At 43.2% G+C, this 23,931-nt stretch overlaps 1 protein-coding gene across 6 annotated transcripts in view; it reads right to left on the bottom strand.

The window, feature by feature from the left end:
- Positions 1-22,003, bottom strand: part of WDR33 (WD repeat domain 33) — a 144,105-nt gene extending 122,102 nt beyond the window's left edge. For 2 of the 6 annotated variants that reach the window (XR_013221938.1, XM_077290929.1), the window contains exon 1: positions 21,790-21,978. The gene's annotated coding sequence lies outside the window, so the exon portion shown is untranslated. Of the gene's footprint in view, positions 1-21,589; positions 21,717-21,778 lie in introns of those variants that run through there. The other 4 variants (XR_013221937.1, XM_077290928.1, XM_077290930.1 and 1 more) reach the window with 4 other exon arrangements.
- Positions 22,004-23,931: the final 1,928 nt, after the last annotated feature.

Genomic DNA, 23,931 nt, shown 5'->3' with positions numbered 1-23,931 from the left:
ATAACCTATCGGCAAACTAACAAACTAACAATCACACCAGCTGTGCCAAAAAATAAGATTGTGCTGCCCTTAACAGATAAGGTAATTTCACTTCAAGGAAACTCAACTATTAAATGGGATATATAATGTGAGAGAAGTACTAGTTCAGCCAAAAATAAAATAGAAGTGTGAGCACAGAGAGGGTTCTTTTAAAAAAATAAATAAATAAATGAAGTCATTTGAAAGACTCTTCCTATTAATTTCTATTTTGTAAATAAACTGCTATTTTAGATGTTCAGGTGTTTTACGTTTTAGGCTATGTGCACAGTGCACACGTTCAGGATTTCTTGCAGAAAATTCCTGCGAAAAACCTGAAATTTTCTGCAAGAAATCTGCATGCGTTTTTGCCGCGTTTTTTTCCGGACATTTCCCAGTGCATTTTATAGTGGGAAATCCGCAAAAAAACCCCGCAAAATTAATGATCATGCTGCGTTTTTTACCACGATGCATTTTTTTTTTGCAGAAAAAAACGCATAATGTGCACAAAAATTGCGGAATTCATTCTAAATGATGGAATGCATATTGTATGCTGTTTTTTGTGGTTTTAAAGCGTTTCTATTGCAAAAAAAACGCGAAAAATCAGCAACGTGTGCACACAGCCTTAATCTTTTTTCCCTGCTTCAGATTTGGAAAAGTGGATGTCACTTCTTTGAAGCGGTTCCTGATGGAATCAGCTGAAAACTAGGTAGTGTCCCATGACAAGGCAAATAAATATGCTTCAGGAAACACAAAAATCCCCAAAGAGTTTTGTGTCGCAGTATTGTTATGCTCCTGCCTGCCTCGAAGCATGTGTCTCATACTTGCCTCGCTGCGGCGTCCCGGCGCGTCCCTGCTCGCTTCCGGTCTTCTGCTCTTCCTGTGTGCTCGGCTCCTGGTCCTCCTCAGGTGCGCTCGCATCACTCATTGATCCTGGCCGTGCCTTCTGCGCCGCTCTGTGGACTCTGAACCGGAAGGTATGCCTTCACTCCCCTTATCAGGCCGCCTCTTCCTCTCGGCGGTGCCCGATTGTCAATTGTGTTTCACACTTGCTCCGGGCCCCTCGTCCTTCTGGCTCTCCGCTTCTCCGGTTTGCCCGATTTGCCTATAGCCCTTTGTTTGCCTCGTTGCCCATTTCCCCTTTGTTCCCCTCTCCTTCGTTTCTCCTTATTGTGCCAGTCTTCCAGTTTTCCCGTTAAGTCTTTACTGCTGTGCCTTCATCGTGCTGTACCCTTGTGGTCTCCGCCAATATACCTTCGTCTCTGTCCTGTCCGTCTTCCCTGTGCTCTTTCTAAATTTACCAGTATTTCTGTCCACGGTATTCCTGTGCCCCTGCCGTGTCACATTCTCTCCCGTACTTCTCCTCTGGGTACTAGCTGCCACGGCAGTAGTCTCCCTTGGGCCTGCCCCAAACGCTCCCTGTATAGGGGGTGGTTCCACCGGGTCTACTCGCCCTAGGAGGGTTCGCTATCCAGGCAGGGGCACAGGAATACCAAGTGGACAGAGATACTGGTAAATTTAGAAAGAGCACAGGGAAGACAGACAGGACTGAGACGAAGGTATATTGGCGGAGACCCAAGGGTACAGGACACACAGACTGGATAAGGAAGCAGACTGACAGGAAAGGAAATGGTATGAGAGACGGGCAGGAGAGGACTTAGAAGCTGACAAGCAGAAACGACGAAGGCACAGCAGTAAAGACTTAACGGGAAAACTGGAAGAGTGGCACAATAAGGAGAAACGAAGGAGAGAGGAACAAAGGGGAAATAGGCAACGAGGCAAACAAAGGGCTATAGGAAAATAGGGCAAACCGGAAGAGCGGAGAGCCAGAAGGACGAGGAGCCGAGCGCACAGGAAGAGCAGAAGACCGGAAGCGAGCAGGGACGCGCCGGGACGCCGCAGCGAGGTAAGTATGAGACACATGCGGGGAGGCATGCGGGAGCATAACAAGTATACACTAGAAAAATGTCAACGCCTTAAAAGAACTCTGTATACATACACAAGTACAGGTAATGCTCCATAGACGATAAGTATAAAATGCATGGAATGGTGACCAGTCTGTGCACTGTGTTACCATCTAGGTCAGATTTATACAGCAGTCTGACAACACCCTAAGGCTATGTGCACACGTTCAGGAAAGTTTGCAGAATTTTCCTGAGCAAATCCGGACTACTTTTGCAGGAAATCCGCACACGTATTTTTTTTCATTTTTACGCAGCTTTTACTCTTTTTTCCGGAGGTTCCCAATACAATAATTTAGCTGCAAATCCGCAGATTTTCCGCAAAATTAATGAACACGCTGTGTTTTTTTCGCAGAAAAAAAACGCAGCATGAGCACAAAAACTGCAGAATGCATTAAATTGATGGGATGCTTAATGTAAGTGTTTTTGGAGCCAAAAACGGAACGTGTGCCCATAGCCTTAGAGGATACAATAAAACTGGTACATAAAAGGATCATGGAGCTGTGGTGGACTCTTGTCCGAGAGTGTTGAACAGGCTCTTTGAATAGGTCAAAGTAGATCAAAGCTCTCCACATGTCTGCCACTTCTAAAATAGGTATGAGTCTAAACACCCCGACCTACACTAATCAACAATATCAAGTAAAACACACGGTATTAGACAGATGCCATGTCCATCTCTGGAACCTAAAAAAAAATGATGAGTACAAGACCCAACTGTCTGATAAGTGGATGTCTGTGAAAAAGGTACAGTCACACAAATTGTTTTTTTTTTTTTTTTGGTCCATGTCCAAAAGGATTTATTAAGATTATTGGATCCATCTCCAACCTGAACGTCATCAACTTAAGGCCTCTTTCACACTTCAGTCTTTTTGTTTAAGTCAAAATCTGTCGTTTTGTGGGGGGGGAACAGATCCAGAAGTAAAATCTATCAGTCTTTTTCTAATAGACTTGTATTAGCAACGGATTGCCTCACGTTTCTGGATCCGTCGGAATTTGTTTATCCATCGTCTGGAGAGGACGGACAAAGTAACGCTTTTTTGTGTGAGTCGAACGGTGACGGATCCAGTTTAATCAGTCGTTGGCTAGAATAGAAGCCTATGGGCGCAGGATCCATCGTTGTCCGTCAAATGACGGAATAAAGTGACGGATTCCGTTTTTTTTACACTGAGCATGCTCCAAATCTGTATTTAGTAGCCAACGGGCCAGACAGCCCCAAATCTATTTAAACCTGCCATGTGGCTTCATTCCTCAATGTGCCCGCAAGAAGCATACAAGCAAGAAGCCTGCCAGCAACCTGCCTGATGGATAGATGCATAGATGGTCACAATATTTGCTAGAACTCCTTCCATTTCTGCCACTTGCTCTACAACCTCTCAAAGATGGGGTGTTAAAACACTCAATATATAGGTTTCCATTATTTTCCAGTAGCCAATCACGCTTGGGAGCCTCTCATTTGGAGATATGAAAAAAGGATCAGTCGAAAAAAACGGAACAAAAGGATTCGAAAAAACAGATCCGCTGTACGGATCCGTCGGAAAACTGGATCCGTTGTTTCCGTTTGACTTCCGGATTTTGACTTGACGCCAGAAGACTGAAGTGTGAAAGAGGCCTAACTCTCCTCCTTTGACTAATGGTCACTAATCTTCTGCATGTCATGGATCTCTCTGCAGGATGTTTGCAATAGGGTTGGTTTCACTACAAATTGTGACAGTCTCAGGTAATGGGGTCAGACACTTTCTCTTGTTAGTGCAGCTAGACAAGCACTGCTGTCCTTACAATGGCTACTGATGGAGGAGCATGTGACCAGACCTGTCCATCAGCTTTCTCCAATAGAAATGCAGCTTTCCCATGTGAGCAGTTTAATGGGAACCTGTCACCTGAATTTGGCGAGACCAGTTTTGGGTCATACGGGCGGGGTTTTCGGGTGTTTGATTCACCCTTTCCTTACCCGCTGGCTGCATGCTGGCCGCAATATTGGATTGAAGTTCATTCTCTGTCCTCCGGAGTACATGCCAGCGCAAGGCACTCTTGTACTTATGCAGCATAAAACCAGCAGTGGCCAGATGTTACAACATAATGAATGGGATCTCTAGAAATCCCATGTCCACTATGTGACCATGCGCACCTGTGGATCACACGTGTAGACTGACACGCGGTGCGTATTTCATGACTGCGGTAGGTCAATTTCTCTTGCAGAGATGCTAGTCTCCACAACAGAAATTACATCAATAGAAATGTACTGAATGTGGTAAATCCACACGATTTAGTGATCATGGAGGATTTACCTGGGTTCAATAGAACGCAAAAATATGCTGCATGCAAAGCACTGCTACATCCAGAACAAGGGCACATAGCCCATCAGACAAACCAGAAGCAGATTTCAGTAAGATCTGTATGCTGATACCCAATTATAAAACATCTCCATACCCTACTACTAAAAGATACCAGTGACTGTCTGGCCGTTGGTCCAGCATCATGACCTTTCTTCTTTATGAAATTTGAGTTTTCCAAAACTGACCTTCGTGTTTTCACCCTCTACTAACCTACTCACACCTAATATTCCCATTTCCGTTTATGCAACCATCTTAACTCTCAGGCAGCATGCTCACTGTTGTCTTGGGGATATATTTGACAGATCTTTTCTTCACTTCCTAAATCCAATCATACACATGTCACCTGCACCTCAAAAACCATCTACAAAACACAACCTTTTCCTTTCTTTAAAACTGCAATGACTATTCCTGTAACTACTATTTATTCTGGGTTGACTTCTGAAAAAAAAAATCACCAATTGTTCTTTCATTCGATAAACTCTCCACGTTATCCTGAATACAGCAGCCAGGCTCATGTTTCTGTCCAGCCAGTACACTAATGCCTCCAGCCGGTGCCAGCCATTGCACTAATTGTCTATCCGCAACAGAGCGCAACACAAACTTATCACACACTTACCCAAAGAGATCTCCACAGTGCTGCACCGTGAAGTAAAACATTGCTTAAAAACAGGCAGTTAAATATTTTACCTCACAAAAAGAATCAGCTGTGCTCCCATGCTGTCCTGTCTGTATCCTCTCTTTTGCTTCCCCCCTGCCCAGGAGATGTGGTATGATCAGACCATGTTCTGACAGTCAGACACAGCCAGGGCACATTTTTCTTAAATACATCCAAATGTAGAACTTATTATTCTTCAGAGATCTATTGATTAAAACGAGCTTTTGTTTGTGATAAAAAACACTTTAACCCCTTAAGCCCCGAGGGTGGTTTGCACGTTAATGACCGGGCCAATTTTTACAATTCTGACCACTGTCCCTTTATGAGGCTATAACTCTGGAACGCTTTGACGGATCTTGGCGATTCTGACATTGTCTTCTCGTGACATATTGTACTTCATGTTAGTGGTAAAATTTATTCGATATAACTTGCGTTTATTTGTGAAAAAAACGGAAATTTGGCGAAAATTTTGAAAATTTTGCAATTTTCCAACTTTGAATTTTTATGCCCTTAAATCACAGACATATGTCACGCAAAATACTTAATAAGTAACATTTCCCACATGTCTACTTTACATCAGCACAATTTTGGAACCAAAATTTTTTTTTTGTGACGGATTTATAAGGGTTAAAAGTTGACCAGCAATTTCTCATTTTTACAACACCATTTTTTTTTTTAGGGACCACATCTCATTTGAAGTCATTTTGAGGAGTCTATATGATAGAAAATACCCAAGTGTGACACCATTCTAAAAACTGCACCTCTCAAGGTGCTCAAAACCACATTCAAGAAGTTTATTAACCCTTCAGGTGTGTCACAGGAATTTTTGGAATGTTTAAATAAAAATGAACATTTAACTTTTTTTCACACAAAATTTATTTCAGCTCCAATTTGTTTTATTTTACCAAGGGTAACAGGAGAAAATGGACCCCCAAAGTTGTTGTACAATTTGTCCGGACTACGCTGATACCCCATATGTGGGGGTAAACCACTGTTTAGGCGCATGGCAGAGCTCGGAAGGAAAGGAGCGCCATTTGAATTTTCAATGCAAAATTGACTGGAATTGAGATGGGACGCCATGTTGCGTTTGGAGAGCCCCTGATGTGCCTAAACATTGAAACCCCTACAAGTGACACCATTTTGGAAAGTAGACCCCCTAAGGAACTTATCTAGATGTGTGGTGAGCACTTTGACCCACCAAGTGCTTCACAGAAGTTTATAATGCAGAGTCGTAAAAATAAAAAAATCATATTTTTTCACAAAAATTATCTTTTCGCCCCAAATTTTTTATTTTCCCAAGGGTAAGAGAAGAAATTGGACCCCACAAAAATGTTGTGCAATTTGTCCTGAGTACGCTGATACCCCATATGTGGGTGTAAACCATTGTTTGGGCGCATGGCAGAGCCTGGAAGGGAAGGAGCGCCATTTGACTTTTCAATGCAAAATTGACTGGAATTGAGATGGGACGCCATGTTGCGTTTGGAGAGCCCCTGATGTGCCTAAACATTGAAACCCCCCACAAGTGACACCATTTTGGAAAGTAGACCCCCTAAGGAACTTATCTAGATGTGTTTTGAGAGCTTTGAACCCCCAAGTGTTTCACTACAGATTATAACGCAGAGCCGTGAAAATATATATTTCTTTTTTTTTCACAAAAATGATTTTTTAGCCCCCAGCTTTGTATTTTTACAAGGGTAACAGAATAAATTGGACCCCAAAAGTTGTTGTCCAATTTGTCCCGAGTACGCTGATACCCCATATGTGGGGGGGAACCACTGTTTGGGCGCATGACAGAGCTCGGAAGGGAAGGAGCGCCATTTGGAATGCAGACTTAAATGGATTGGTCTGCAGGCGTCACATTGCATTTGCAGAGCCCCTGATGTACCCAAACAGTACAAACCCCCCACAAGTGACCCCATATTGGAAACTAGACCTCCCAAGGAACTTATCTAGATGTGTTGTGAGAACTTTGAACCCCCAAGTGTTTCACTACAGTTTATAACGCAGAGCCGTGAAAATAAAACATCTTTTTTTTTCTCACAAAAATGATTTTTAGCCCCCCAAATTTTTAATTTTCCCAAGAATAACAAGAGAACTTGGACCCCAGAAGTTGTTGTTCAATTTGTCCCGAGTACGCTGATAACCCATATGTTGGGGTAAACCCCTTTTTGGGCGCACGGGAGAGCTTGGAAGTGAAGGAGCACTGTTTTACTTTTTCAACGCAGAATTGGCTGGAATTGAGATTGGACGCCATGTCGCGTTTGTAGAGCCCCTGATGTGCCTGGACAGTGGAAACTCCCCAATTCTACCTGAAACCCTAACCCAAACACACCCCTAACCCTAATCCCAACGGTAACCCTAACCACACCCCTAGCCCTGACACACCCATAATTCTAATCCCAACCCTAATCCAAACCGTAAATGTAATTCAAACCCTAACCCTAACTTTAGCCCCAACCCTAACCCTAACTTTAGCCCCAACCCTAACCCTAACTTTACCTCCAACCCTAGCCCTAACCCTAACCCTAGCCCTAACCCTAACTTTAGCCCCAACCCGAACCCTAGCCCTAACCCTAATGGGAAAATGGAAATAAATACATTTTTTAAATTTTATTATTTTTCCCTAACTAAGGGGGTGATGAAGGAGGGTTTGATTTACTTTTATAGCGCTTTTTATATCGGATTTTTATGATTGGCAGCTGTCACACACTAAAAGACACTTTTTATAGCAAAAAAGTTTTTGCGTCTCCACATTTTGAGACCTATAATTTTTCCACATTTTGCTCCACAGAGTCATGTGAGGTCTTGTTTTTTGCGGGACGAGTTGACGTTTTTATTGGTAACATTTTCGGACACGTGACCGTTTATGATCACTTTTTATTCCGATTTTTGTGAGGCAGAATGACCAAAAACCTGCTATTCATGAATTTCTTTTGGGAGAGGCGTTTATACCGTTCCACGTTTGGTAAAATCGATAAAGCAGTTTTATTCTTCGGGTCAGTACGATTACAGTGATACCTCATTTATATCATTTTTTTATGTTTTGGCGCTTTTATACGATAAAAACTATTTTATAGAAAAAATAATTATTTTGGTATCGCTTTACTCTCAGGACTATAACTTTTTTATTTTTTTGCTGATGATGCTGTATGGTGGCTTGTTTTTTGCGGGACAAGATGACGTTTTCAGCGGTACCATGATTATTTATATCAGTCTTTTTGATCGCGTGTTATTCCACTTTTTGTTCGGCGGTATGGTAATAAAGCGTTGTTTTTTGCCTCATTTTTTTTTTTTCTTACGGTGTTTACTGAAGGGGTTAACTAGTGGGGCAGTTTTATAGGTTGGGTCGTTACGGACGCGGCGATACTAAATATGTGTACTTTTATTGTTTTTTTTTTTTTATTTAGATAAAGAAATGTATTTATGGGAATAATATATATATTTTTTTATTATTTATTTAGGAATTTTTATTTATTTTTTTTACACATGTGGAAAAAATTTTTTTTTACTTTTTTTACTTTGTCCCAGGGGGGGACATCACAGATCGATGATCTGATAGTGTGCACAGCACTGTCAGATCACCGATCTCACTTACATCGGTGCAGGCTTACCAGTGTCTGCTCTGAGCAGACACTCGGTAAGCCACCTCCTTCCCTGCAGGACCCGGATGCCGCGGCCATCTTGGATCCGGGACCTGCAGGGAGGAAGGAGGTAGGAGACCCTCGGAGCAACGCGATCACATCACGTTGCTCCGGGGGTCTCAGGGAAGCCCGCAGGGAGCCCCCTCCCTGCGCGATGCTTCCCTATACCGCCGGTACACTGCGATCATGTTTGATCGCGGTGTGCCGGGGGTTAATGTGCCGGGGGCGGTCCGTGACCGCTCCTGGCACAGAGTGCCGGATGTCAGCTGCGATAGGGAGCGCGGCCGATCGCGTATGACGTACTATCCCGTCACCGGGAATTAAGTCCCAGGTCACCTTGACGGGATAGTACGTCATACGGGATTAAGGGGTTAAAGATGGACCTGTCAAGTCAAAAGTGACCAGTTTTTGCTCTTATTTTATTCCTGCTCCTGATTTTTTTTTTTTTTTTAATTAAAATCAGCAGCCTGAGTTCCAGAGATATGATCTATATCATTTATTGCTAATTTTTATTGTCTTTACCAGAGGGCTATAGTGCACAGGATTCTCTTGGGTGTGTCTTTAGGCTGCTCTCCATTAATATCCTGCGAGTAATGCCCCTTTAGAAAAAAAAAAATACAGTTCGTATCTCAACTGTATAGCCGTTCTTTTATTTAAAAAAAAAAAAAGAAGCGGGATTAAAATAAGACCAAAAAACTGTCCAGTTCTGACCTAGTGACAGATCCTCTGTGAGCATGACCTACAAACATCTCTTTAGACCGGCATCACATCATCGCCCTAATACAGTCCTGGGCAAAGTGCGGCCCGCAGGCCAGACCAAGAAAACCGAGGGACTGAAAAACAGTGGCCCACAGGCTGCACCGTGCCCTCCCATGCCCGGCCGCTGTCACCATCTGCGCGGACTTCAAAAATCTAATGAGTAAATAGCCAGGAATTGCTAATTAGATGCAAAGTGGACATTCAGGGGTTGTTAGTTTGTCAGCAAATTTTCATATTTTGTCTTGGGCGACAGCTGTAGCATTCATATATACAATGACTATAACCTACCAAAATGTGTCAAAAGAGGATCGGTTGTCATTCTAGGGCAAAGTAAAGGATAAACTGATGATAACCTGGTGCAGCTGGGGCATATACTTCGCAAACAAAGCATGATGGGAAAAAAAGCAATGTTTTTTGTAATATTACCACTAGTGATGAGTGAATATGCTCGTTACTCGAGATTTCTCCAGCACGTTCGGGGGTCCTCCGAGTATTTTTTAGTGCTCGGAGATTTCGTTTTTCTTGCCGCAGCTGATTTACATCTGTTAGCCAGCATAAGTACATGTGGGGGTTGCCTGGTTGCTAGGGAATCCCCACATGTAATCAAGCTGGCCAATAGCTGTAAATCATTCAGCTGCGGTGAAAAAACATCAATCTCCGAGCACTAAAAAATACTCGAAGGACCCCCGAGCGTGCTCGAGAAATCTCGAGTAACGAGTATGTTCGCGCTTCACCAATTACCACCATACTCATCAACACGGGCACTTTTAAACTGCTTTTGAAATCACCTATCCATCGGTGTTAGGCTGGTTTCACACTTGCATTTTGATCTGCAGCGTTTAAAAAAAACGCATGTGGTGAAAAAACACATGTAAACGCGGCAAAACGCTGCGTTTTTTTAGACGCATGCGTTTTTGCATGCAGAAAAAAAAATGCGGCGTTTTGATGCGTTTTTTCCTGCGTTTGCGTTTTTTAAACGCATGCTGAGAAGTGTGTGACAGCTGCCAATCATCAAAATCAACTAGAAAACCCACTAAAAACAGAAATAGCTAGGGTTAGGATCCCTAGTAATCCTAGGGATCCTAACCCTAACCCTAAGGATCCTAACCCTAACCCTAGGGATCCAAACCCTAACCCTTAGGGCTCTTTCACACGTCCTGATATTTCCGGTACCGGAAAAAAAACGGTACCGGAGATATCCGTGTGCTCAAGTGGCACATACGTGCGGCATCCGTGTGCCGCCCGTGTGCCGCCTGAGGACCACACGGACCGTGCAGGAGAGACAGCGCTACACTAAGCGCTGTCCCCCCCGCATGTGGTTCTGAAGGCAGAATTCATTTCTTCTCCCCCAGCGTTCGTTGGAGAGAAGAGATGAAAGATCTTAAATAAAGTTTGCATGTGCATCCGCGTCCCCGTCCCCCCCCCCCCCCCCCTCAGTGCACTCACCCGTCCAGCTCCTGCGATGTCTCCTCTGTCCTCTCAGCGCCGGCAGCTTCTCCTGTGTGAGCGGTCACGTGGGAGCGCTCATTACAGTCAGGGAATATTCCCTGACTGTAATGAGCGGTACCACGTGACCGCTCACACAGGAGAAGCTGCCAGCGCGGAGAGGACAGAGGAGACATCGCGGGAGCCGGGTGAGTATTTCTGCGGCAAGGGACCAGGCGGCGCACTGAGGGGGGAGGCGGGGGGCACATGAAAACTTTATTGTTCACAAAAAAAAAAAATGATCTTTCATCTCTTCTCTCCGGCGGGGGAGAAGAGATGAATGCCGCCTTCAGCACCACAGCGGGGGGGACAGCGCTTACTGTAGCGCTGTCTCTCCTGCCGGCGGTACGTGCACACGGAGGAGAGTGCACACTGTTCTCCGTGTGCACGTGTGCTGTCCGTATTGTGGTCCGTGCTGCCGGTAGAAAACGGACATGTCGACGTGTTTTCAGCACGGACATACGGTCCGTGTGAAAACACGCACATGTGCATAGACCCATTCATTTAAATGGGTCTACGTGTGTCAGTGTCTCCGGTACGTGAGAAAACTGTCACTACACGTACCGGAGACACTGACGTGTGAAAGAGGCCTAAGGGTTAGGATCGTAACCCTAACCCTAAGGTTTAGGATCCCTAGGGTTAGGGTCCCTAGGGTTACTAGGGATCCTAACCTTAGGGTTAGGGTTAGGATCCCTAGTAACCCTAGGGTTAGGGTTTTCTTGTGTTTAGGGTTTTCTTGTGTTTTTCTAAAAAACCGCATGCGTTTTTAACGCAAACGCATGTGCTTAAAAACGCATGCGTTTACATAGACAGCAATGCATTTTTTTGCGGCAAAAAAACGCCGCTAGAAATTAGGCTACGTTCACATTTGCGGTCGGCGCCGCAGCGTCGCCGCATGCGTCATGCGCCCCTATATATAACATGGGGGCGCATGGACATGCGTCGCACTTGCGTTTTGCGCCGCATGCGTCCCTGCGGCACCCGCGTCCGGGCGCAGAGGACGCAGCAAGTTGCATTTTTGCTGCGTCCAAAATCAATGAAAAAAAGGACGCATGCGGCGCAAAACGCAGCGTTGTGCATGCGTTTTTGTTTGCGTTGTGTGTTGCGGCGCCGACGCTGCGGCGCACAACGCAAATGTGAACGTAGCCTTACTTCATGTTGCATTTCTGCAAATGAACGCACGCGTCAAAAAACGCATGCGTTGCCGAAAACGTGTCAAAACGCACGCTAAAAAACGCATGCGTTTTTTAATGTTAAGTATAGAAAAAAACGCATGCGTTTTTTAGCGCAAAAACGCTGCAGATCAAAACGCAAGTGTGAAACCAGCCTTAGCCGTTAGGAAGCTTCCTCTGGTAACTCTCTCTCCAGCTCGACTGACAGGTCTCTCCATATACACAAATTAGGAGAGACCTGTCAGTCAAGTTTAGCCAAGACAAGCTAGAGGAAGCCACTCCGCAGACACTCCTGCCCGAGATCAGCTTACTCATCAAACTGTGCTTTCTCTGAAACAATAGGATGTCATAGTAGTTCACACCCATGTGTAATGAGGGAGTCTGTCAGATTTCATTTTAAAAGGAGTTTTCTGCTGCTCTTTTTTAAGTTAACAGAACCAAGCCAGGCTTGTAAAGAGGCCCTGCCAGTACAATCTGCCTCCCGCTTTACTTCTGCCGCTCTGACAGTGTGTCGGGCTGCAAGTAATGATTTAATAACCGCCAGTTACCTGAACCTGCAGCCATTTAGTGGCCGACAAGTTGCCCTAAAAGAAGCTGTAACAAATGTAACCCCTTTCTGACCTCGGACAGGATAGTACGTCTGAGGTCAGAACCCCCGCTTTGATGCGGGCACCGGCGGTGAGTCCGCATCAAAGCCGGGACATGTCAGCCGTTTTGAACAGCTGACATGTGCCCGCAATAGCGGCGGGTGAAATCGCGATTCACCCGCCGCTGGGTCATTCCATATCAAGTGATCCAAATATGAATTTTTTTTTTTACCTGACGTCTTTAGATTTATTTTTTGTTTTTATGAAGTACAACTTTAGTCAATAAATTAAAAGTTTTGAATTTTTTCCTTCATCAGTTAATTTTTTACAGATTTCTAAAGTTTCAAAAAAGCGCGAATTTTGGCCTGGTATGGCTTTACATTTGTTATCATATCTCGAGCTAGAATTAAGATAAAGAGTTGGGAGAGACATCATTTTTCTCAGAACGGTACCGGCTTTCATTTGATATGTCACAAGACTTTCTTTTTATTTTGTTTTGGAGAAATCAAATTTTGATGCGCAATTCTGAAAAAAACGTATGTTTTAAAATTGTGAAAACATGCATGTGTGTTACTTGTGTTCTTGTTTATATTTGTACAGGGATTCAACTTGGGATCTATCAAATTTGTATTTTTTTTTTCAGCCTTGAATCATCTGATATTTTTGTGTGAGTTTCTTCCTTTTTTCTTTTCAAATTACAACTTATTGCATTCAACATTTATATGTAACAATAAAGAAACACAAAAAACAACTACTGTACTGAAGTGCCAGAATAAATACATCTTAATCCATCATAACTTGCTCAGCATTTTCAACCTGAATTCATTGAACAAGCCAAAAGATAAAAGGTGATCACATCCTCAAGTGTGATTTTCTAAATACAGTCTTGTCCTAATTATATGTTAAAAACAAGATTAACCCCTTTCTGCCAGCTGACGGAATAGTACGTCAGCTGGCAGATCCCCTGCTTTGAGGTGGGCTCCGGCGGTGAGCCCACCTCAAAGCCGCGACATGTCAGCCGTTTTGTACAACTGACATGTGCGCGCAATGAGCGCGAGCGGAATCGCGATCCGCCCGCGCCCATTAACTAGTTAAATGCCGCAGTCAAGCACTGACGGAGGCATTTAACTAGCACTCCCGGCCGGAAATGCTCGCACCGTTGACACCCGTCACATGATCAGGGGTCATCGGTGCATTGCCATAACCAGAGGTCTCCTTGATACCTCTATGGTTGTTGATGGCCGATTGCTTTGAGCGCCACCCTGTGGTCAGCGTTCAAAGCAACCCTGCATTTCTGCTACATAGAGGTGATCTGTGCTTCACCTCTATGTAGCAGAGGAGATCGAGTTGTGCATGCTTCTAGCCTCCTATGGAGGCTATTGAAGCATGTCAAAATTAAAAAAAAAAAAAAAAAGTGTTTAAAAATATAAAAAAAATATCTAAAAGTTCAAATCACCCCCATTTGCCCCAATCAAAATAAAACAATTAAAAAAAAAATCAAACATACACATATTTGGTATCGCCGCGTTCAGAATCGCCCGATCTATCAATAAAAACAAAGGATTAACCTGACCGCTAAAGCGTAGCGAGAAAAAAAATCAAAACGACAAAATTACGTTTTTTGGTCGCCGCGACATTGCATTAAAATGCAATAATGGGTGATCAAAAGAACGTATCTACACCAAAATGGTCTCATTAAAAACACCAGCTTGGCACACAAAAAATAAGCCCTCATCCGACCCCAGATCACGAAAATTGGAGACACTATGGGTGTCAGAAAATCGCACAATTTTTTTTGTTTTTTTGTTTTTTTTTTAGCAAACTTTGGAATTTTTTTTTCACCACTTCGATAAAAAATAACCTAGACATGTTAGGTTTCTATGAACTCGTAATGACCTGGAGAATCATAATGGCAGGTTAGTTTTAGCATTTGGTGAACCTAGCAAAAAAGTCAAACAAGAAACAAGTGTGGGATTGCACTTTTTTTGCAATTTCATCACACTTAGAATTTTTTTTTCCTGTTTTCTGTTACACGGCATGGTAAAACCAATGGTATCGTTTAAAAGTACATCTCGTCCCGCAAAAAATAAGCCCTCACATGGCCATAATGACGGAAAAATAAAGTTATGGCTCTGGGAAGGAGGGGAGCGAAAAACGAAATAGAAAAAAGCTCCGGGGGTGAAGGGGTTAAAAGAACCAATATTTTTACGACCTATTATTACATGGAACAATTTTTTTCTATTATATCACTAAACATGTAATTTATGAAGCGTTTAAGAATAATAGTACAGTAGTTAAATCCTCGTTCTATAAAATATGAACTTATCAAACAATTAAAAGTAGGTTTTTACACTGGCCTATCATCAAAGTGTCCCTTCTAGTGGGTGAAATGTCATCTTGTCCATAAGCGCTCACTAGCAATGGCCGTTTCCTTTTGTGTCAGAGTATGTGCGGCCTGTCATGGTGCTCGTCTCCACCTGAGTTAATATCTGATTTTTGTTCACTTTTACAATGTCTGGTTTTCTTGGATACACAAAGGATGGCGCTGGACCAGAAGGTGCAGAAAAGTCACTTCTTCATTTTCACAATCTTTGGAGAGTCCAGTAGTCACCAGCGCCGATCATATTCACAGGTCACATAACCAGTTATGCCATCCATTGTCAATCTTGTGCCGCCTTCTACCACTTCATGGACGTCACTGTCTTTATTTCCACTACATGGGATGACAGTCCGGTATTGCTGAGTCCCTGTGATGGGTTCTGATTCCTGTAACCGATGTTATAACAAACTCTCCTCCTCCCCATAGTCCTGGTTTGTACAATACATGAACTGGATGTTAAGATTATTTTTCTCCCTACATTTGAGGAGTTGCATCGGTGTTAAGATTTGGTGTGAATATGGCCTCTGGAGACCCGAGCTGCCGGTCTGTCATCTGCTCTGAAGTCACCGTCTACCCCTGCTCATTCTCAGCCCTAACAAAGCTTCTCCTCTATCCTCTCCTGCTTCTAAGCTTTAAAACATAATAAAATAATACCGTAACATCTAAAAATCATGGATTTGGTAAATATAGACCCCACACTTCTACACCACAGGCTGAACAGATCTGAATTTGAGATTTTCGAACTGACATTATAATAGTTTTATTTTTTAAAATATGATCCCATCATGATCCCAACATGTATTTTGGTACAGATTTGGCTAGGAGCAAAGCAGGCGCATGTGCAGTTTTTGAATTTTTTACATTAAACGTTTTGTTCGGAAATGCGTTTTAAAGTTTTGCGTTTGCTTTCACATGTGTAAAATATTATTAAAGATACTCTTGTGGCATATCTGGTGAAAGCCTGTACAGTTCTGAGTAGAATGGTGTTTATTTGGTTTCTCTATCTTTTTTCTAGCCTGAGTTATGAGGAGAAATGTAAAGGCAGGCAACACCGAAATTCGCTCTTTTTCCGAACTTTGAAAATCAATAAAAAAAATTAAAAAAAAGAATTTCTAGAATTTTTTTTCTTCACATTTTGTATTCTCTGACACTATTACCAAATAACAAAATCTCAAAAGAATTAAAAATATAGAGGTAAAAATCATTGGTTCACTTGACATGGAATGACCCCGCTATTAGCTAGTTAAATCGAATTGTGCCAGCTTCTAGCCTCCTATGGAGGCTATTGATGCATGGCAATAGTAGAAAAAAAAAAAAAAATTAAAAATGTGAAAAAACTAAAATATAAAAGTTTAAATCACCCACCTTCCGCCCCATTCAAAATAAATCAATAATAAAAAAAATAATCAAACCTACACATATTTGGTATCGCCGTGTTCAGAATCGCCCGATCTGTCAATAAAAAAAAGCATTAACCTGATCGCTAAACAGCGTAACAAGAAAAAAAATTAGAAACGCCAGAATTACGTTTTTTTGGTCGCCGCGACATTGAATTAAAATGCATTAACGGGCGATCAAAAGATCGTATCTGCACCAAAATGGTATCACTAAAAACATCAGCTCGGCACGCAAAAAATAAGCCCTCAACTGACCCCATATCATGAAAAATGAAGACGCTACGGGTATTGGAAAATGGCGCAATTTTTATTTTTTTTTTTTAGCAAAGTTTGGAATTTTTTTCACTACTTAGATAAAAAATAACCTAGTCATGTTAGGTGTCTATGAACTCATAACGACCTGGAGAATCATAATGGCAGGTCAGTTTTAGCAGTTAGTGAACCTAGCAAAAAAGCCAAACAAAAAACAAGCGTGGGATTGCACTTTTTTTTGCAATTTCACAACACTTGGAATTTTTTTTCCTGTTTTCTAGTACACGACATGCTAAAACCAATGACGTCGTTCACAAGTACAACTCGTCCCACAAAAAATAAGCCCTCACATGGCCATATTGACGGAAAAATAAAAAAAGTTATGGCTCTGGGAAGGAGGGGAGCGAAAAACGAACACGGAAAAACGGAAAATCCCAAGGTCATGAAGGGGTTAAACCTATTTTATGAGTGATCTCTGCAATTCCACATAACTTAAAAGTTAGTAAAGGTCAATTGATGCCTCCCTTTCACCCTTGATCCCAGTGGCTTCATTTCTTGTTCTGTTCAGGCAAGAGACCAACGTTTTAGGCCTCATTCAGACATCCATCATTTTTCTCATATGTAAAAACAAAGACGGCTCAGAGTTTTAGAACCAATTTTCATTAATGTTTTGTCAGTGTGTGAGTATTTACCATCAGTGATTTTCACTGAATACATTGCAAATCTCTTCAATCCATTGCACTGATAACAGAACACATACTGCACACCAATGCTGCTGCCACCAGTGTGATGTCCGTAATTTTCACAGGCACATAGAATTCTATGGGTAATTTGAATTCCGTGACTGATCAACATCAAACACTTTGAAGTAATTTTTTGTAGACCATTCAGTCCAAAAATACAAACAAAACAGTCCCATTATAATCTATTAAAAACATTGATAGAAGATGTACAAGAATTAAGTGCAAGGTGACTGCCTGCAGGCTCAGTTCAATAGCTAAGCCCACAGCCCCCTTATATGTCATGGCCAATGGAAGTTGACAAGAGGGATAAATGCATCAGATGAGGCTTTTACTAAACAAAATATATTAGCAAGTAACAGTTGTGGCCAAACGTTTTGAGTCACACACAGATTTGTAGAACAAAAAAAAATAAAATTATATGACAGGCGATGAAAAATCCGCTGCACCTTCAGAGGTCTTATTTGTATAAAACTTCCATTTTATTGAGTAATAGTTAGAAAATGTAAAAAACCAGTTACATGCAGTCAGATCAAACCAGTTTTATACAAATAAGACCTCTGACGTTGCAGCGGATTCTTCATCGCCTGGTCATATATTTTTTGTCTGGATTTCATTGCTGCGGCTGCCGGACAGACCCCTAGAATGAAACGAGGATGGTGAGCCGACTTGTTTTTTTTTTTTGTTATAAACCACACAGATTTGGGTTCTCAGTTTCTGGCTTCAGTTTTTATAGTGGCAACTTGCATTAACCAGATTGATATGTATAATCAGATGAAATGCAGAAGCATTGGTTAATAAAATTAACTTATTTACAAAAAAAAAAAAAAATTGTACTGAATTTCCATATACAAGGACATGCTTATGTCATTTCAGTGATCTTATTAGCATAGGAGAACGTGTTAACGAAGACAGGGCAGGCGATATCACTCGCTGATGCTGATGGACCAAGAACAGACTGGTTGCTTTAAAAGAAGGGACTGGTGCTTGAAATCATGGTCTTCTGTTAACAATCGTTACCTCCAAGGAGACACATGCAGTCAATGCTTTGAAGCAAAAAGCTTTACAAGTACATTGCCCCTAAATCAACCATTTATTGGATTATCAAGAAATTCAAAAAGGTTAATTTGCTCTGAAGAAGGCCTCAGGGAGGAGCACAAAAAAAAATCCAGCAAATGCCAGGACAGTCTCAAAGTTTCAGCTACAGGATTTGTTACCAACCAATGCAAAGCTTGCTCAGGAACAGAATAATGCAGTTGTCGGTGCGTCCACAGTGAGACCAAGGCTTTTGCAGGTTGGCCAGATACAAAAAGAGGCAGCAAAGGAGCCACTTCACTAAAAGCACAGACAGACTGAGTATAGGGACTGGATTGCAGAGGTGAGGGCATTTTTTTCTCCGCCTCGATGAAACCCTTCAGCCTGTCGGAAATCTGGAAAAATTTCCAAAAAAGAAAACTGGAGCGCAAGGAATCCTGTGTCTTGCCAACAGAAATGTATCCTGAAACCACTCGTGTCGGGTGTGGGCTTTTCATCCATAGACTCACTCACAATTTTACACAAGAACACTGCCATGAAGAATTGGGTCTAAACCTCCTCAGAGTAACTTCTCCCAAATATCCAGGAGCAATTTGGTGATGAATATTTTCCAGCATGATGAAGAACAAGGCAAAAGTGACAAGTGGCTCAGAGAGCAAAACGTTTAAATTTTGGGTCCATGGCCAGGAACTTCCCCAGATCTCAATAGCAATGAGAACCTGTAGTCAGTCAATCCTGAAAAAGTAGGAGGTCGGACAGAAATTGTGAAACTGTCAAGTCAGGATTTGGCCAGAAGCCAATATCCAGCTGCCAGGACAAATTGTAGAAGTCAGGAAAAATAAGTGATTTTTTTAGTGCTTGTAGATTTCGTTTTTCTTGCCGCAGCTGAATGATTTACATCTGTTAGCCAGCATAAGTACATGTGGGGGTTGCCTGGTTGCTAGGGAATCCTCACATGTATTTATGCTGGCTAACAGATGTAAATCATTCAGCTGCGGCAAGAAAAACTAATCTCTGAGCACTAAAAAATACTCGGAGGACCCCCGAGCATGCTCGAGAAATCTCAAGTAACGAGTATATTCGCTTATCACTAGTGTCGACACAGTAAATATTAACCCCTTAATGACAGCCAATACATCTTTTTACCGACCTGAGATATAAGAGAATAGCATCCCCACACAGGTGACAATCCAGCAGCTGTCGGCTGTACACTATAGCTGACAACTTGCTGCATCAGCCATGAACAGTGTTGGCACCAACCATATGTATTTAACCCCTTAGATGCTGCTGTCCATAGTGACTACATCATATAAGTGTAGGCGCTTCCTCTTTATCCCCATCGGCACCCTGCGATCATGATTGTGGAATATGTTGGCGCTATATAAAAATTATTATTATTATGATTGTGTGGTCCTGATGTTTGCCACAGCAATTCATGGTCAAATAGCAACCTTAGAATATGCCGGCTGTAGTGACCTGTTCTGAAGTTATCGACATTTAGGTTGTAAAAATACACTTTCTCATTCCTGTCATGTCACTTTTTCATAAATTCCTGAAAAATCGCCTGAAGGTTATTTACAATAACCTAACAGAAGTTTTTAATATATGAAAGGGTGCTGTTTTTTTAAAAATGGTATCACTTTTTTTTGGGGGGGGTGGGGGGGAGGGAGGGTTCCTAATACATAGGACCCCAAAATCACTGCAAACATGGATAAGTCCCTAACAAAACTACAGTATATTTTTTAAATTTCCTTGAAAAAAAATGAAAAAGTGCGGCTACATTTTTAAACTTCCTAAAATGCTAACAAAATAAAAGACCGTTTTACAAATGGCGCTGATGTAAAGCCAACATAAGGGAAATGTTATTTATTAAAGGGAACCTGTCACCCCGTTTTTTGGATATGAGAAAGAAATATGGTTCAATAGGGCCTCCCCACCTCCTGCCTTGCTCTGCCAATCTTCTTTCCTGCGCATTCAAGTGGTGTCTCTTGCGTGTGCAGTATGTTTTGCCCAACAGTGGGCAAAGCATACAACTTATTATTGCGCATGCGCCGGCATTTTCCTTGATGTCAGTCAAAGCATACTGCGCAGGCGCTCCTCGGCGTGTCAGACGTAACTAGATCTGTGAATAGCACAGATCCCAGTCAGTTTCTGAGAGTGTGTATTGAAAAAGCCTCTAGCGCCTGTGCAGTATACTTTGACTAACGTCAAGGAAAATGCCGGCGCATGCCCAATAACGAGTTATATGCTTTGCCCACTGTTGGGCAAAACATACCGCACACGCGCGAGACACCATTTGAATGCGCAGGTGCAGAAAACAGCGTCAACGCAGGAAAGAAGATTGGCAGAGCAAGGCAGGAGGTGGGGAGAAACAGCGAATAGGCCCAGCCCATCAGATCAGGGTGATTGACATACGAAAACAGACAGGTTACTAAGGTATTTTCTCAGCAAAGGTGGGGAATCTTGGGATATGAAAGGTACTGCTGTAATGCAGAGCTCAGGCCCTATTGAACCATATTTTTTATCTCATATCCAAAAAAACGGGGTGACAGGTTCCCTTTAAATGATTTTCTGTGGTATAACTATCTGGATTAAAAGGGATAATCAAAGTTTGAAAATTGATAATTTTTTTAAGCATTTTTCTCAAATTTCTGATTTTTTTTTTTTGCAAACAAAACCTATTGACCTAAACTTACCATTATCATAAATTATAACATGCCACAAAAAAACCCTAACAATCTCAAGATCACTGGGAATTGTTGAAGCGTTCCAGAGTTACTACTACGTAAAGGGACACTGGGCAGATTTTAAAAATTTGGCCCGGTCACTAAGGTGTTAAGTCTTGACACAAACTTATGATATGCTTAGACTAGAACTTCTTGTAGCCATCGAACCATCAGACTACAAAACCTAAATCACTGAAGCAGAAAACCAGACTGTGTCAGCCACAACTGTTGGCCACGACGGCTTATATAAGTCCATGACTCTAGGTATTGTCAGGGGCCAGGCTTGTAGTGGTGCTGGGCTGTGATCTGCCCCAGTGCCCGGCAGGCCATGGCATGGCCGGTGTCAGGCCGTGGCCGGTGTCAGGCTGCGCTGCTGTGTGCTCAGCTCCCACCGCACACAGCTGGGACACAGCACGGCCCGCCTCACACTGCGCTGCCCCGGTGTCCGCACCTGTGAGTCCCCCGCCCGCAGGCAGGGCCGCCCCGTCTGGAGGCCCTCACCGCACAGCCAGATGGAGGAGGCCGCAGCCGCCATACACTTAGCACCGGGCTTCTCACAGCCCCGCCAGAGAGCCCCCGCCACAGGCTGTACCGGTAAGGCCCGTTTACGGTTTGCCCAGCCCACCATGCACGGACGTACTATATACATACGAAGCTAGGGCCAACGCCCTCCGTCACCTCCTCCTTCTTAATCACCCCCTTTTCGTTAACGACTACGAGGCTCTCTAGACAATCTTTACGCTTCCGGTTTCTGTCTCGTTCTTTCTCTCCCCCTCGACCGTGCGAAGCCGCGCTCCGCCATTAATCACGTGACACGACGGTCCGCCCCTTCCCCTGACTAGAGCGCTCGGCTACGGATTACGTCATCGTTTTTTTTTTGTCTGAAGAACTTTATTGAACAGGAAACAGAGGACGCTGCGCACAAATTGTAAACAGTTCCCGCCGCGGTGTGCTGTGGGGAGGTCTCTGCTCTGTAGTGCACGTTATAGCGAGAGAACACGGTCTTCAAGGAAAGCTATTTGTTACCCGTAGCAACCAATTATAGCTAGGCTTCCTTTTTTTTTAAATAAACTATGGTAAAGTGAAAGCTGTGATTGGTTGTTACGGGCAACAAAGACATTTCTCATAATTTTGCCCCATCGTGTGCACTCCTGCTCTGCATCCGCTAGGACAAGTGTTAGGCTGGTTTCACATTAGCATTAGAATCCGCAGCGTTTAATCCGCATCCGCAAGTGCTGGAAAGAACGCGTACAAACGCGGCGGGTTTTAGACGCATGCGGTTTAAAAAACGCCGCGTTTGCACGCTTTTGGCCACGTTCACACTTTGCGGCCTGCTCTGCGGGTTAATCCCGCAGCGGAATTGATAAATCTGCAGGGCAAAACCGCTGCGGTTATCCCTGCAGATTTATCGCGGTTTGTTCCGCGGTTTCCGCTGCGAGTTTCCACCTATACTATTGATGCTGCATATGCAGCAATATGCAGCATCAATAGTAATGTAAAAAATAATAAAAATTGGTTATACTCACCCTCCGATGTCCGGCTCTCCTCGGTGCTGCAGGCGGCTGTGCCGACAAGGACCTTCGTGACGTCACGGTCATGTGACCGCGACGTCACCACAGGTCCTGCTAGCACAGCAACTGAGACCAGACGCCGCGGGCAGCGCTGAGAGGTGAGTATAGCATCATTTTTTATTTTAATTCTTTTTTTTACACCAAAATATGGTTCCCAGGGCCTGGAGGAGAGTCTCCTCTCCTCCACCCCAGGTACCATCGGCACATTATCCGCTTAACTTCCCGCAACGTGGGCACAGCCCCATGCGGAAAGTGAGTGGATCAATGCATTTCTATGGGTGCAGAATCGCTGCGATTCTGCACCAAGAAGTGACATGCTCCTTTTTTTCCGCAGAAAAGCCGCGCGGCTTTTTCCGCGGAAATCCGCAGCGTGGGCACAGCGGGTTTTGTTTTCCATAGGGTAACATTGTACTATACCCTGCATGGAAAACTGCTGCGGATCCGCAGTGTCAAATCCGCTGCGGATTCGCGGCAAAACCCGCAAAGTGTGAACGTAGCCTAAACCTGCGTTTTTTTCTGCGTTTGCGTTTTTGGTGCGCATGATGACAAATTTTAGAGGAGAAAAATCTAGATCACCAGACACCGCCAATGGGACTACAAAGTGTGTATTATGGGATATCTTTATATAGACCCTAGAACAGCTGAAATCTTCAGATTTTGCTCCTGTGTCATGATGGATCTTCGCATGGAGAGCTTTTATTTCAACCTGGATTTAAGCATCAAGCTGTTTCTTGCCTGTGCTTTTGCTTGGGAGCAAGACAGAAATCGCGAAAGATGGAGACGGCGTAGGCGTTTTTTGGAGACACCCCATTATCGAACTACGTGAGAGCCGTGGAGCCTATCACACGCTGTATGCCGAGCTTAATGCCAACCCGGAGAAATTCCAGGAATACACAAGGATGTCGCAAGACTCGTTCCGGGATTTGCTTGCTCGTGTCCAAGGAGCCATACAGAGACAGGACACCCAGCTCCGTAAAGCTATTCCACCCGAGGAACGTCTGCTGGTTACATTAAGGTACGTTCCAAATCTAAACCAATGGCAGTGCAAATTTTGGGTGTACTGAACATGTTTTTTTTTTGTTTAGTAATTTCCTTTCTGTCTTTAGCATAACCACACCTTAAATAGAACTGATTGTAATTTTTCTTTAATTCTTTTCTTCCAGATTTCTGGCCACCGGAGAGAGTTTATCATCCCTCCACTTCCAATACCGGCTTGGAATAT

This window comes from Ranitomeya variabilis, chromosome 2 (assembly GCF_051348905.1).
Source record: "Ranitomeya variabilis isolate aRanVar5 chromosome 2, aRanVar5.hap1, whole genome shotgun sequence".
Classification (NCBI taxonomy): domain Eukaryota; kingdom Metazoa; phylum Chordata; class Amphibia; order Anura; family Dendrobatidae; genus Ranitomeya; species Ranitomeya variabilis.
The sequence above is the reverse complement of the archived record's forward strand: the minus strand, read 5'-3'. Positions and strand labels throughout refer to the sequence as shown.